General features: G+C 45.9%; 1 protein-coding gene across 1 annotated transcript in view; it reads left to right on the plus strand.

The window, feature by feature from the left end:
- Positions 1–15,885, plus strand: part of WDFY4 (WDFY family member 4) — a 593,767-nt gene that overhangs the window by 178,957 nt on the left and 398,925 nt on the right. The gene's annotated exons all lie outside the window — the stretch shown is intronic.

Raw genomic sequence — 15,885 nt, forward strand, 5'->3', positions numbered from 1 at the left:
AGGAATTGGGAACTTGTTAGAAAGAATGATGTTAGCATGGTCATAATTGTACAAGGTTTAAATTATAACAAATGATTGGTTACCAATAATGTTAATGTCTAGTTCCATAATAAAAATGATTTAAATATAAAAAAAAAAGTTCCCTCTGTAAATATAAATTCATGCTCCCCCGATATTCAGCCAGCGGTGGTCAGCACTTTTTAAATGCTGGTCATCACTGACTAAATTATCCCCTGATCAGTGCCGGCCCATATCCGTGCACCAGCACTGAATATCGGGGGATAATTTTGGGGCAGCTCAGAGCCAGAATTTATATGGGCCCGGCTAATATTCAGGCCGAGACTCATAATTTTAAAAAAATTCCCCAGAGCCCCTCCTGCCCCCTCTTTCCCTCCCCTGAGCCCGTGCCAATAAGAAGCGCTGCCCCCTGCAACTCCCCCAGTCATCCAGGCAGGGCTCCCCTGTATCCCTGATGGTCCCTGATGCCCTTGCTGCACTCCTGCCCCCAACGACCACTGCTGGACCACCATGGATACAGGTTGACCTGGAGGGGCATAATCGAACGGGGCGCCCATGTTTTCATGAAGGCATCCTTTTAGGACGGCCCTGCGAAGGGGCGGGGAAACCCATATTATTGAATCAAGACGGGCGTCCATCTTCCGTTTCGATAATACGGTCGGGGACACCCAAATCTCAACATTTAGGTTGACCTTAGAGATGGTCGACCTAAATGTTGAGATGGTCGACCTTAGAGATGATCGGCCCCTGTTTTCGGCCATAATGGAAACCGAAGATGCCCATCTCAAAAACAACCAAATCCAAGCCCTTTGGTCATGGGAGGAGCCAGAATTCGTAGTGCAGTGGTCCCCCATCACATGCCAGGACACCAACCGGGCACCCTAGGGGGCACTGCAGTGGACTTCACAAATTGCTCCCAGGTGCATAGCGCCCTTACCTTGGGTGATGAGCCCCCCAAAACCCACTCCCACAACTGTACACCACTACCATAGCCCTAAGGGGTGAAGGGGGGCACCTACATGTGGGTACGGTGGGTTTCGGGTGGATTTTGGAGGACTCACATTTAGCACCACAAGTGTAACGTGGGGGGGGGGGGGGGGATGGGCCTGGGTCCGCCTGCCTGAAGTGCACTGCACCCACTAAAACTGCTCCAGGGACCTGCAGGGGCATTTCAGGGGAATTGTCTTATTGGTGAGGGCTCGGAGGAGGGGGAGGAAAGGGGGCATTGTTGGGGGGATGGGAGTGGGCTAGGTTTTTTTTTAAAGGTAATGCAGGTGCCGGAATTATTCAGTGCTGGCACCCACATTGCTAAGCGGCCTTATTTAGCTTTTTGAACTGCCCTAAATCAAACTGCTTAGCTATGTGAGTGCTGGCACTGAATACTGCTGGCACTCGCATAACCTCGTGCAGGGCCGGTCTTAGCAAGTGCGGGGCCCTATGCAGACCAATTTGATGGGGCCCCACCCTAGCCCTGCCCCCACCTAACTCCGCCCCCACCCTAGCTCCAGGGCCGGCTACCCCTCCCTTTGAGTTCCCGGGCTGCTCCCTCTGAGCTCCAAGGCCCCCAGCTCCAGGGCTTCCCCCCCTAGGGCTCCCAGCTCCAAGGCCCCCCTCCCTCCCAGTCATTTTTTAACACCCCCTCCAAAATACAGTACTAGGTATGCCGAGAATACAAAACACTCTAGGACCTATTGAGCAATTCTACCATACCATAAGCAGTCATTTCTACGAATCACACAAAGAAAAGGAAAACATCTTAAAACACTACAGTGAGCAGTAGAACATCAATTCACCTATTGTAAAATGAAACCTGACAGAATAGTACAGATCGTCGATCCTGCACAGTCAATGCCAACTGAAAGCCATGTCTTTTTCACAAACACAGATACACCCTAATCCACTATAGAATAAGTAGTAATATTTAAACTTTCTATTTAGACAAAAATTAAACTGAACCCCCAAGATGCCAGACTCTGCATACAATTCAACACCACAGAAACAGAAAATGACCCCTAGTACTGTGCAAAATATAAAGACAGCAGATGTAAATTTGAAAAAACTAACAAATACCAATCACCACTTTACAAATTAACAAATAGAAATAAAACAAATACAGAAAATAAAATAATCCCATTTTATTGGACTAATACATTTGGCTTCCAGAGGCCAAAATCTCCTTCCTCAGGTCAATACAGTATAGTACTGTTACAGTATCCTATCCTGACCTGAGGAAGGGGGTTTTCTTCTCTGAAAGTTAAGTCGAAATGTATTAAAATTAGTCCAATAAAAAGATTACCTTATTTACATGTTCTATTTATAAACATTTATTAACACAGCTACAATACTATATCCTAAAGCAAAAAAATAAAAATATATATTTTATTTACAGTTTGTTGTCTCTGGTTTCTGCTTTCCTCATCTTCTTTTCACTGTCTTCCTTCCATCCAGCATCTGTCATCCAGTGTCTGCCCTCTCTGCTGTACCCTCCATCCAATGTCTGCCCTCTCTCCCTGCACCTTCCATCCACATCTGCCCTCTATCTCTGCCCCTTCCATGATCCATCCACCATCTGCCCGTCTGCCCTCTCTCTCTCCCCCGTCCATTCACTGTCTGCCCTTTCTATCCCTGCCATCCACTGTCTGCCCTTTCTCTCTGCCCCTTCAATCCACAATTTGACCTCCCTCTCCCATCCATCCGGGGTTTGCCCTCCCTCTCGCTACCCCATCCAGGATCTGCCCCTCTCTCCGCCCCTTTTTCAGTCCCCCATTTCAGCCCCAGCCCTTTTCTCCCACCAGTCCCGAGCTTCAGCCCCCCAGCCACTTCTCCCTATCCCGTTTTCAGCCTCCAGTCCCAGTACTAGCCCCCTTAACCCACCTACCCTCCTTTTCAGCCCCCAGTTCCAGCCCCCTTCATCCACATGCCTTGTATTAGGGCCCCCTTTTCAGAACCATTCTCCCACCTGACCCACACATGTCCCATTTTCCCACCAGCCCCAGGCATGGCCCCCATTTTCCCATATGGCCACTTCTCAGACCCCAGTGCCTGCCCCCTTCTCCCATCCGAGAAGCCCCTCCCCAGTCCCCTTCTCCCATCCAAGAACCCCAGTCCCCTCCCCACCCGTCCCCTTTAACCATCCAAGAACCCCCTCCCCACCCCCTTCTCCCATCCGTGAACCCCCTCCCCACCTCGGTCCCCTTCTCCCATCCAAGAACCCCAGTCCCCTCCCCACCCGTCCCCTTCTCACATCCGAGAACTCCCTCCTCAGTCCCCTTCTCCCATCCAAGAACCCCAGTCCCCTCCTCACCCGTCCCCTTTAATCATCCAAGAACCCCCTCTCCACCCCCTTCTCCCATCCATGAACCCCCTCCCCACCTTGGTCCCCTTCTCCCATCCAAGAACCCCAGTCCCCTCCCCACCCGTCCCCTTTAACCATCCAAGAACCCCCTCCCCACCCCCTTCTCCCATCCGTGAACCCCCTCCCCACCTCAGCTTTAGAAATGTTAAGTAGTAGTCTCCTTCCCATTTGAGAACCCCCCCACCCTTCCCCCCACCTGAGAACCCCCACCCCACACACCCTTCTTCCATCTGAGTCCCCCCCCCCAACCTACCTACTAGCTTTGTTCTCCGGTCCCCACCACCCTCACTGGCTTTAAAAAAAGAATTTGGAAGCGCCAGAGGGACAGGCAGCACCTCGTGTCTGCCCTCCCTGCTACTAAAAATGCCTTCGACGTCGTCATTGGGCCTTCTCACATTGAGTCCCGCCCACCCTCGCGGTAATTGGAAGTTGTTGGATTATTTGTAGTAAATAATTAGCAGATTTTAGTACACACAGCTTCAGCTTTAGAAATGTTAATTTCTTTCTTCATCTCTCTCTCATTCACCCCTGAATAATTCACTGCTGAGTCACTTTAAAGTTGAAGTAACAAAACATCTGTTTACTCACAGTTTGTAGTTAGATTATAATCAGACAGGCTTATATTTACATATTACTATACATTTGTCTTATCAGCTCCTTCCATGTGCTTAGATGGTAATGGATGCTCACACCACCATAGATCCTCTCAGGTTAGGAGAGATCATGAGCTCCATGTGCTCCATGTGCTGCATGTGCTGTATCTAACCCCCACAGGAAGTTGCATAGCTGTGTGACCTCTCTAAGTAATTCACATCAGAGGTCACAGAGTAATCACAGAGAAATAATAGGTGACAGGCAATGCATGTAAAAATACAATAAATTCCAACAAACCCCTTCTCATGCATAACTGTCATGCAATTATTTATTCATACAAAGTCCAAGCTTTATACGCAGATTCACAAAATGTTCTCTGGGTAACGGTTTGGTCATGATGTCAGCTGTCATCTCACTGGTGTGACAATAGTGTAGACTGATGACCCCTTCTTTTGCCAACTCTCGCACGTTGTGGTATTTCGTTGTGATGTGCTTGGTGCGTGACTGAACCTTGTCATTCTGTGACAGTCGGATGCAGCTCTGATTATCTTCCATTATCTGGATTGGTCTCTTTTCAGCTATTCCAAAATCCAGCAAAAGTTTTTCAATCCACATCAGTTCTCTGCACGCTTCCGATACGGCCACATATTCAGCTTCTGTAGAAGACAGACTCACAATACTTTGTTTATGACTGGCCCATGAAATTTGTACATTTCCATACATAAACACATATCCACTTGTGGATTTATAATCAGAATGATCCCCTGCCCAATCTGAATCACAGTAACATATTAGTTTTGGATTACTATTGGCTGAAATCTTTAATTTACAATCAATGGTACCCTTTAAATACCTTACCATCCTTTTAACTGCAGTCCAATCTGATTTGGTAGGTGAGCTGACCCTTCTGCTCAAAATTCCTACTGCATTTGCTATATCAGCCCTGTATGTGGTAGCTAGATATAAAAGCTTACCTATGGCTGATCTATATTGGATGTTATCTGGTAAAGGTTCTCTTACTGTTTCATCCTTCAGAAAATCAGTGATCATGGGAGTGCTTACAACTTGGGCATCTTGCATACCTAAACTTTCAATAAGCTCATTTATTTTCTGCTTCTGGCTTAGAAGATAAGAACCATCATTTTGTTTCTCAATTTCTATACCAAGATAGTATGACACATTACCAAGTTCTTTTATCTCAACATTGTGGTTTAAACACTTTACAATGTCCTTGTACTCTTGCTCACTTTTGCTTGCAATGAGCAGATCATCAACAAAAGCTAAAATGTATGCATATTGTCCATTTGTGCACCTAGTGTACAAGCATTTATCTGCTTCACCTTGCTTAAATCCTAAATTTGTCAATATTTCATGCAATTTTTCATTCCAACATTCTGCACTTTGCTTTAATCCACAAAGACCTTTGTTTAATTTACACACTAGCTGTCTTTGTTTTGTATTTATGAAACCTGTTGGCTGTTCCATGTACAAGTCTTCAGTTATATCTCCGTGAAGAAACGCTGTTTTCACATCAATGTGGTTTACTTGCATGCCTTTTGAGACTGCAATGCTCAGAAGTGTTCTGATTGTCGTGTGTTTCACTACAGGTGCAAACACTTCATCAAAATCTTCTCCATATTTTTGAAGATATCCCTTTGCCACTAATCTGGCTTTATACCTTTCCACTTTTCCTTGTGCATTCCTTTTTAACTTGAATACCCATTTGCATCCTATAGCTTTCTTGCCAGGAGGTAATTTTGTAAGAATCCAAGTATTATTTTTATCCAATGCATCAATTTCTTCTTGTGCAGCTTTATGCCATTCAGCAGCTTCTTCTGCTGGCATTTTCTCAATCTCATCCCATGTTAAGGGCTCTTGAGCTTCTGCTGACTTTGTTAGGTAAGACAGTCTTGGGGGTGGAACACCTTTGTTTTCCCTGGATGAGCGTCTGACAACAGGTTGGTCTGACCTTTCCGCATCCTCTAAATCTGAGAGTTCTTCTCCAATTGATTCCCCTTCTCCAACTGTACTGTCTTCTTCAATGATCCTTTCTGTGTCTGCTTCCTCTGCCTGTTCCTCGTTAGATACAGATGAGTTGCTTTCAGACATCTGCCTTGGTATGGCATTTATATACACTGGCATGTCTATTATGGTTCTAGTTTCATATTCTGGATGATAAGGCTCATCTGGGATAATCCAGCCTTTATCAACCCTTTTGTTTTCATCAAAATATGTAACATGTCTTATGCCAACAATGCCAGTTTTCAGATTCAAAATTCTATATCCTTTGTGTCCTGGAGCATAGCCAACTAAAATGCCCCTTTCTGTTGTGGAATCCAGCTTATGCCTTCTTTGCTTTGGTACATGAGCATATGCTGTACTTCCAAATGTTCTTATGTGTGACAGGTTTGGCTTCCTACCATGCCATGTCTCATGTGGTGTGCGCTCAGCGCCATTAGTTGGCATTCTGTTTTGTAGGTACACTGCTGTGAGAATGGCTTCCCCCCATAGTCTTTTAGGGAGATTGCTATCTGACAGCATACATCTGGTCATTTCCACAAGTGACCTAAATTTTCTCTCTGCAACAGAATTTTGCTCTGGTGTATAAGCTACTGTTGTGATATGCTGAATGCCTTCTTGTTCTAGAAATGTGCGCATGCTTTGTGAAATGAACTCACCACCATTGTCGGTCTGAAGAACCTTTGGTTTTCTTTCAAATTTATTGCTCACCATGGCTACGTATTTCTTCAGCATGTCTGTGACTTGACTTTTCTCTTTCAGCAAATAGGCCACACAATATCTAGAGAAATCATCCAAGAATATTAGCACAAATCTGTTATTTCCCAATGATGGGATATTAAACGGTCCACATAAGTCACTGTGTATTAAGTCCAGCACTTTATTACTCCTATTTCCTGTGTATGCAGGAAATGAGGGTCTCACACCTTTTTGAGTAACACAGTCTATGCATTTCTCCATTTTACCAGCATCTGCACTTATCTGAATGCCAGTGGCTAGTTGCTTACTGTAAAGATCCTGGATCACCTTAGAATCACGATGTCCCAGGCGGCGGTGCCAGATTTCCAGACTACATTTACTTTTATCCCTTAATTTGGTTTCATTCAACTCTGCCAACCAAATTGGTTGCTGCTTTGCATATGTAGTTGCATACATAGTTCTCAGTTTATATAAAATGTCCTTTGGTGTATCTTTTCCCTCCACTAATATGGCTTGTTTCTCTGAGAGAGCTTCCAAAAGCATGCACTTCACATAATAGTTTGCATTGTCCCATTCAGCCATATTTTCATCTGTTCTGTCTTGGTCTAAGCATATATTTAATCTTTTTGCTCGAAGGAGACATATGAATCTTAGTTCCCACTGCTGATAATTAAACTCAGTTAATCTAGGCACCTTGAGAGAATAGAACAATGGTGAATTTCTTCCCTCAGCCATTTTCTTAGCCTTCTGTCTGCTGTGTGGGGGGAGAGAGAGACAGACTGAATCTTTCCTTTAAAACTTAAGAGAAAAATGTGGCCTTTTTTTCTGCCTGGTAATATTTCTCTTCTTTTTCAATTCCTGGGCCTGGGCCCATAACCCTTTTGTTGGATTATTTGTAGTAAATAATTAGCAGATTTTAGTACACACAGCTTCAGCTTTAGAAATGTTAATTTCTTTCTTCATCTCTCTCTCATTCACCCCTGAATAATTCACTGCTGAGTCACTTTAAAGTTGAAGTAACAAAACATCTGTTTACTCACAGTTTGTAGTTAGATTATAATCAGACAGGCTTATATTTACATATTACTATACATTTGTCTTATCAGCTCCTTCCATGTGCTTAGATGGTAATGGATGCTCACACCACCATAGATCCTCTCAGGTTAGGAGAGATCATGAGCTCCATGTGCTCCATGTGCTGCATGTGCTGTATCTAACCCCCACAGGAAGTTGCATAGCTGTGTGACCTCTCTAAGTAATTCACATCAGAGGTCACAGAGTAATCACAGAGAAATAATAGGTGACAGGCAATGCATGTAAAAATACAATAAATTCCAACAGAAGTTACCTCAGAGAAGGGCGGGACTCAATGTGAGAAAGCCCAATGACGACGTCGAAGACATTTTTAGTAGCAGGGAGGGCAGACACGAGGCGCTGCCTGTCCCTCTGGCGCTTCCACAGTCTTTTTTTAAAGGTAGGACAGAGTGGGAGCAGCGGGTGCAGGGCACCCCCCACCCGCTGACAGCCGGGGCGGACCGCCCCCACCACTCCGCCGTCGCGCGCCATCCGAGGGAGGGAGGGAGGACTGGAACTCGGGCGGTCGGGGCGGGGCGACCTTAGGCGCGCCGCGCGGGGCCCCCCTGAGCGCGGGGCCCTATGCGGCCGCCTCGGTCGCCTCGGTCGCCTCGCCTTAAGACCGGCCCTGACCTCGTGTTCCTCCCCAGTGCTGCCCCCAGCAGTGCCCCCTGCAGCACCCCTGATCTTCCCAAGAGCAATGATCCAGTAGTGAAAAACATATATATACATAAGTACTTAAGTACATAAGTATTGCCATACTGGGAAAAACCAAAGGTCCATCAAGCCCAGCATCCTGTTTCCAACAGTGGCCAATCCAGGTCACAATATACCTGGCAAGATCCCCAAAAAAGTACAATATATTGTTACACCATATATTGTAGTCAAAGGATGGGATACAAAGATAGGAAGAAAAGAAGATTGAAAAGGGAAAAAATGAGATAAAAAAGATAAGAGAAAAGAAAAATGCAAAAGAAAAACTAAACAAGAACAAAGAAAAAGGAGAAACAATCAAGGAGAGGAAAATAAGAAAAACAAAAGGAAGGAGAAAGGTGGTTTGGAGGGAAAAGACAAGGAAAACAAGGAGCAAGCGGGGGGGAGGGATGAAAGATTTAGAGGGAAGAAAAAGAAAATGAGATGGAAGCGTCCACCTAGGCACTCTCTAGACACTGAAAAATAAGCGCTCCTTTATAGAATTATCCTCTCAGACTGACCTCCCCTAATTCCTCCAGTAGAGCACTGTACAACACGAGCAGACATCTTTGAGAGTATGTAAATCTTGATGTTGATCTCGAGGAACATAAATGTGCATTCATCTTCTGAATGCACATCATTCATACCTTTTAATCACAGAAAGATATATACCATATGTCTTCATGCCTTTTTATCGCCCTCTAAGCTCCCATTGTTTCCTTCCAAAGTTTCAATGTTTGTGCTCCATTGTTACATTCCTTAACGACACCTCAATTGTTTCGCATAACTATGCAAAATGTAATCCATAACCAATCTGTAACAAATTGTATTTCCAACATTTAACTCATATTGTAAGCCACACTGAACCCGCAAAAAGGTGGGAAAATGTGGGATACAAATGCAATAAATAAATAAATAAATGAGAAACATATGTAGGTATTCTAACTCCACTCTAGACTCACCCAAAACATGCGCAGATCACGCCCCCTTACAGTAGGCATGCATTTGTGTGATTTGACGGGAGGGGTGTCCAGATCCCGAGGTGAGGGGGCACATTTTAGCCCCCCTCCCCGGCGCTGCCGACCCCCCCGCCCGCTGCTGCCGCCAACTTTCACCCCCCCGCCGCAACCCTCTCGACCCCCCCTTCCCGCCGCCAACCCTCTCACGCCATGTACCTTTGCTGGCAGGGGACCCCAACCCCCACCAGCCGATGTCCTCTTCTCAGCCGCGCAGTGTTGCTTGCTGAATGATCTGATCAAGTTTCTGTGCGTGCGTCTGACATCCTGCACATACAGCATGCAGGACGTCAGATGCATGCACAGAAACTTGATCAGATCATTCAGCAAGCAACGCCGCGTGGCCGAGGAGAGAACTTCGGCTGGCGGGGGTTGGGGTCCCCCGCCAGCAAAGGTACGCGATGGCAGCGGGGGAGGGTTAGTGGCGGGAAGGGGGGGTTGAGAGGGTCGCGGCAGGGGGGTCCAGGGCCAAATCTACGGGGGCCCAGGCCCCTGTGGCCCTATAGTAGCTACACTCCTGATATGTACATGATATACCTGTCTAAATACCAGTTTACGAAGAGAAACAAAAGAAGGACCAATCTCCATGGGACAGAAAGCAGAAACCAAAAAGCAGTGGAGATGACCAAAGATCAGTGAGGAGCCAAAACAGTCTCTTAGACAATCTTGAATTGATAAACCACTACAGGGACTCGATACTGGTCATGTTTCGGCTAGAGTACCTGCATCAGGAGTGCACAGTACATAGTTCCAAAAGTGCATATGTCAAATGCGCAAAGTTGTGTATGAACTCAGAAAGCGTAGCAACAAACCTAAAGGGAAGCTTAAAAAGCACTTTGTGGAGGACTAACATTGAAGTTTGCGACTAACAGGTTTGCACCTGCTTTTTGCCACCCGTTTTTGGTCATCACTGCTTTTTGGTTTTGTATGTCCAAATCGGGAATAGGACTTTGAAAATAACCACCTATGCACATAAGTACTAATACTTTCTTATCATTTTTAAAGCTCTACTAGACATACATAAGTACGAGTCATGCTTTATGCTCTGCCTGCACTCCATCTGTTTGTACATCCGTCTGTCAATTACGTCCATCTGTTAAATATGCGCATATTTACAGAGCAGTGCTTGGGTAGAATTTTGGTATTTATTGCATATGTACACATGTACATTTGTGTATGCCATTATTCTAATTATTTACATATGTATTCAGCCCCTCAGTGTACATTATTACCAACAATGAGGGCAAAGTTTAAAATTAATTTCTGTGCATAAAGCAGTGGGTTTATAAACTGAAGTAGGTTTTCTAAAATTGTCCATCTGTTATGCTCAAAATTACATGCTTATAACGTATGTGCATGTAGGGGTCGATATTCAAAAGGGTTTAGCCAGGCTGGAAAAACCCCTACATGGTTAAACCCTACTGAGTGAGCCAGCTGCCAGTATTTAGCGGCACATAACCGGATAGCGTCGCTGAATATCACCGCTAACTAGCTATTCCCTGACCAACTAGGTGAAGGGTGATGAAGTTTGGGTGAAGCAGTAACTTAGTGGACTGAATATCACTGCTAATCAGCTAAGGGCCAGATTCTATATATGGCACCCCAAAAATCGGTGTCAAAAATTTGCGCTTAGTGCTATACTATAAATCTCACCTAGGTAGGAGCGGTTTATAGAATATGCATAGCAGCCATCCTGCGACTAAAATTTAGGCATCCATTTATGCCAACTAAAACCTGGTGTAAATGCCTATGCCTTATTTATGCGTGGATTGGGCATATTCTGTAACAGTGGGTGTCATTTTCAGGAATTTCCCCAAAACCCGTCCATGCCCCTCCCATGGTCATGCCCCCTTCTGTGATCTGTGCAAACAGCAAAACAACTCTCCTAACCTTATGTACCGGATTAACCAAGCGTTGGTCTGAATATGGGTTGGTGCCTGGTTAACTTCCAGATCACACACATATACAGATATTCAATATCGGAAACATTAAATATCTGGGAGATTGGCCCATGACTGGAAACGGCTTAAAATCCACTTACCACCGTGGGCTGAATATTCCCCTTACATTATACTAGTAAAACAGGCCCGTTTCGGACACAAATGAAACGAGCGCTAGCAAGGTTTTCCTTGGAGTGTGTATGTTTGAGAGAGTATGTGTGAGATTGACTGTGTGTGTGAGAGAGAGAGTGAATGTGCGAGTGTGTGTGTGTGACAGAGAGTGAGACTACTGGGTGGGAGTGTGTCTCCTCTGTCCCCCCTCCAGCCACCCAGCGATTCTCCTCTCTCCTCTGCTCCCCCTCCAGCCACCCAGCGATTCTACTTTTTTCCTTGCCCCCCTCCAGCTACCCACCGATGCTCTTCTCTCCCCTGCCTCCCCTCCAGCCACCCAGCGAGTCTCCTCTGTCCCCTGCTCCCCCTCCAGCCACCCAGCAATTTTCCTGTGTCCCCTGCCCCCCTCCAGCCACCCAGCAATTCTCCTTTTTCCCTTGCCCCCCCTCCAGCCACCCAGTGAATCTCCTCTGTCCCCTGCCCCCCTCCAGCCACCCAGCGATTCTCCTATTACCCCTGCCCCCCCTCCAGCCACCCAGCAATTCTCCTCTCTCCCCTGCCCCCCCCCTCCAGCCACTCCTCCACTTTAATCAGCATATATTAAATTCCCCCCATGTGCTACAGAAAAGCACCAAGCACATCCTATATAATAAAATGCACCTCCAATGTTCTGAAGCCGTAGTTCCAGAACGTTGCAGGAATGCTTCAAGACTTGAAGGCTTCACTTTCTCGGCTTCAGGATGTTGGATGTGCGTTTTATTGTATAGGATAGGTGTTTTGGGGCCTGAATTTGGCAGGGTTAGGATTTATTCTAACACTTTTCCATTTCATAAAGTATATGCTTATAAATTTCCTGGAAAACTTTCTGCTCAGAAATTTGCAGATGTAACCTTGTGAGTTATTTGCATGGGGTAATTGTGAAAGGGAAATTATGTACGTGCTTTCCTTTTGAAAACTGATGTAATGTATGCATGTAACTGATGTATAAGTTAAGCAGGTTACTATGTACAACCACTTACACTTCAGAAAAACACTAAAAACTCCCCTGTTAAAAAAGGCATACCCTACCGATCCAACATAAATGCCTGATCTCTGCAACACAACAACACTAAAGTTCGTAATAGACAGTACACGACTCTTCCGTTGCACGATTCCTTTATGTGGTCCTACCACATGAACCTTATCCTACCACAACGTCGCCTTGTATTTGTTTACTCCGGAGTTTGCAAACACCTCTCCGGCACTATGTAAGCCACATTGAGCCTACAAATAGGTGGGAAAATGTGGGATACAAATGTAACAAATAAATAAATAAATAAATAAATAAATAAATAAATAAATAAATAACATTCCACTCTGTATTTGCATATTGGAGGTACTAGTTTGGAATCTAAGCAGAACTAGAACCTAGTGATCTAATATGATTCTCCATTATTGAGGCCAGTTCTATAAAGAGGTGCCTACATTCAGTGGCATACCTAGCTTGGTTGTCACCCGGGGCAAAGCACCCCCAGCCTCCAGGTGCATCATGCCTGCCGCCCTGCCTTTCTTCCCTCCCTCCATCCCTCCCTCCCTCCAAACAGTAAAGGGGTGCACTGAGCAGTCACATGGCTGTTGACTCTGCCGGTCCTCTGCCCTTTCTGACATCAACTTCCTGTTCTGGGGCAGGGGACCGGCAGAGTCAACAGCCATGTGACTGCTCAGTGCACTCCCTTACTGCCAGCACCCCACTAACCCTGCCTATTCTACAAAGAAAGGATAGGTACCTAATTTTCTTTTTAAAACACTAGCACAACTGGGTATATACGCGCATATGTGTTCAAGTGTGAGCACTTAACCATCCATACAGCTGGTGTAAATACCTGCACCTATATTGGGGATATAGGCATATTGGGGGAAATTCAATAAATGGCACCAGAAAATATTGATGCTAAGCCCAATTCTATAAAGGGAGTGTACCCTATTTACATAAGTACATAAGTATTGCCATATTGGGACAGACCAAAGGTCCATCAAGCCCAGCATCCTGTTTCCAACAGTGGCCAATCCAGGTCACAAATACCTGGCAAGATCCCCAAAAAAGTATAAAATCTTATCCCAGAAATAGTGGATTTTCCCCAAGTCCAATTTAATAATGGTCTATGGACTATTCCTTTAGGAAGCCGTCCAAACCTTTTTTAAACTCTGCTAAGCTAGCCGCCTTTACCACATTCTCTAGCAACTAATTGCAGAGTTTAATTACACGTTAGTCGCGCTTAGCACTGAATTCTACTGTGTGAGACCTTACCACTAAGTCAATGGCTGGACATTTTTTTATCAGTGCTGAGGGGTCAAAATCGGAGTCAGAAGTAATTTTGGGTGGAGTTGGAGTTGGTAAAAATGTACCAACTCTTGACCAGCTTCAAAAAAATATATTATATGGTAAAATGTATCATATTTTACCGTATTTTTCGGACTATAAGATGCACCGGACCATAAGACGCACCTAGGTTTTAGAGGAGGGAAATAGGAAAAAATTTTTTTTTCGTTTTTCCCTCCTCTAAAACCTAGGTGCTCCGGTGCGTCTTGTCCGAATCCCTCCCTCCGAGTTCAGGATCGCCATCAGGGTTACCCCCTCCCCCCCCCCCCCGGCCCTGTCACCACTTCTCCCCTTACTCACACGATCTTCCCTGGTGGTCTAGTGACGTTGGGGCAGGAAAGAGCCCCCTCTTTCCTGCCCAGCGCGCTGCTCTCCATCCTCCTGTATGCACTGCTGCCTGACGGTCTCGGCGAGATTCAAAATGGCCGCCGATAATTGAAGTCTCGGCGGCCATTTTGAATCTCGCCAAGACCGTCAGGCTGCATACAGGAGGATGGAGAGCAGCGCGCTGGGCAGGAAAGAGGGGGCTCTTTCCTGCCCCGACGTCACTAGACCACCAGGGAAGATCGCGTGAGTAGGGAGAAGTGGTGACAGGGCCGGAGGGGGGGGGGGGAGGAGGTAACCCTGACGGCGATCCGGAACTCGGAGGGCGGGCGGCCTACCAGCCAGCCAAATCTACCTTCGGACTATAAGACGCACCCCCCATTTTCCTCCCAAATTTGGGGGGAAAAAAGTGCATCTTATAGTCTGAAAAATACGGTACTTATACAGTGGTGGAAATAAGTATTTGATCCCTTGCTGATTTTGTAAGTTTGCCCACTGACAAAGACATGAGCAGCCCATAATTGAAGGGTAGGTTATTGGTAACAGTGAGAGATAGCACATCACAAATTAAATCCGGAAAATCACATTGTGGAAAGTATATGAATTTATTTGCATTCTGCAGAGGGAAATAAGTATTTAATCCCTCTGGCAAACAAGACCTAATACTTGGTGGCAAAACCCTTGTTGGCAAGCACAGCGGTCAGATGTCTTCTGTAGTTGATGATGAGGTTTGCACACATGTCAGGAGGAATTTTGGTCCACTCCTCTTTGCAGATCATCTCTAAATCATTAAGAGTTCTGGGCTGTCGCTTGGCAACTCGCAGCTTCAGCTCCCTCCATAAGTTTTCAATGGGATTAAGGTCTGGTGACTGGCTAGGCCACTCCATGACCCTAATGTGCTTCTTCCTGAGCCACTCCTTTGTTGCCTTGGCTGTATGTTTTGGGTCATTGTCATGCTGGAAGACCCAGCCACGACCCATTTTTAAGGCCCTGGCGGAGGGAAGGAGGTTGTCACTCAGAATTGTACGGTACATGGCCCCATCCATTCTCCCATTGATGCGGTGAAGTAGTCCTGTGCCCTTAGCAGAGAAACACCCCCAAAACATAACATTTCCACCTCCATGCTTGACAGTGGGGACGGTGTTCTTTGGGTCATAGGCAGCATTTCTCTTCCTCCAAACACGGCGAGTTGAGTTCATGCCAAAGAGCTCAATTTTTGTCTCATCTGACCACAGCACCTTCTCCCAATCACTCTCGGCATCATCCAGGTGTTCACTGGCAAACTTCAGACGGGCCGTCACATGTGCCTTCCGGAGCAGGGGGACCTTGCGGGCACTGCAGGATTGCAATCCGTTATGTCGTAATGTGTTACCAATGGTTTTCGTGGTGACAGTGGTCCCAGCTGCCTTGAGATCATTGACAAGTTCCCCCCTTGTAGTTGTAGGCTGATTTCTAACCTTCCTCATGATCAAGGATACCCCACGAGGTGAGATTTTGCGTGGAGCCCCAGATCTTTGTCGATTGACAGTCATTTTGTACTTCTTCCATTTTCTTACTATGGCACCAACAGTTGTCTCCTTCTCGCCCAGCGTCTTACTGATGGTTTTGTAGCCCATTCCAGCCTTGTGCAGGTGTATGATCTTGTCCCTGACATCCTTAGACAGCTCCTTGCTCTTGGCCATT

The sequence above is a fragment of the Microcaecilia unicolor genome, chromosome 5, assembly GCF_901765095.1.
Source record: "Microcaecilia unicolor chromosome 5, aMicUni1.1, whole genome shotgun sequence".
NCBI lineage: Eukaryota > Metazoa > Chordata > Amphibia > Gymnophiona > Siphonopidae > Microcaecilia > Microcaecilia unicolor.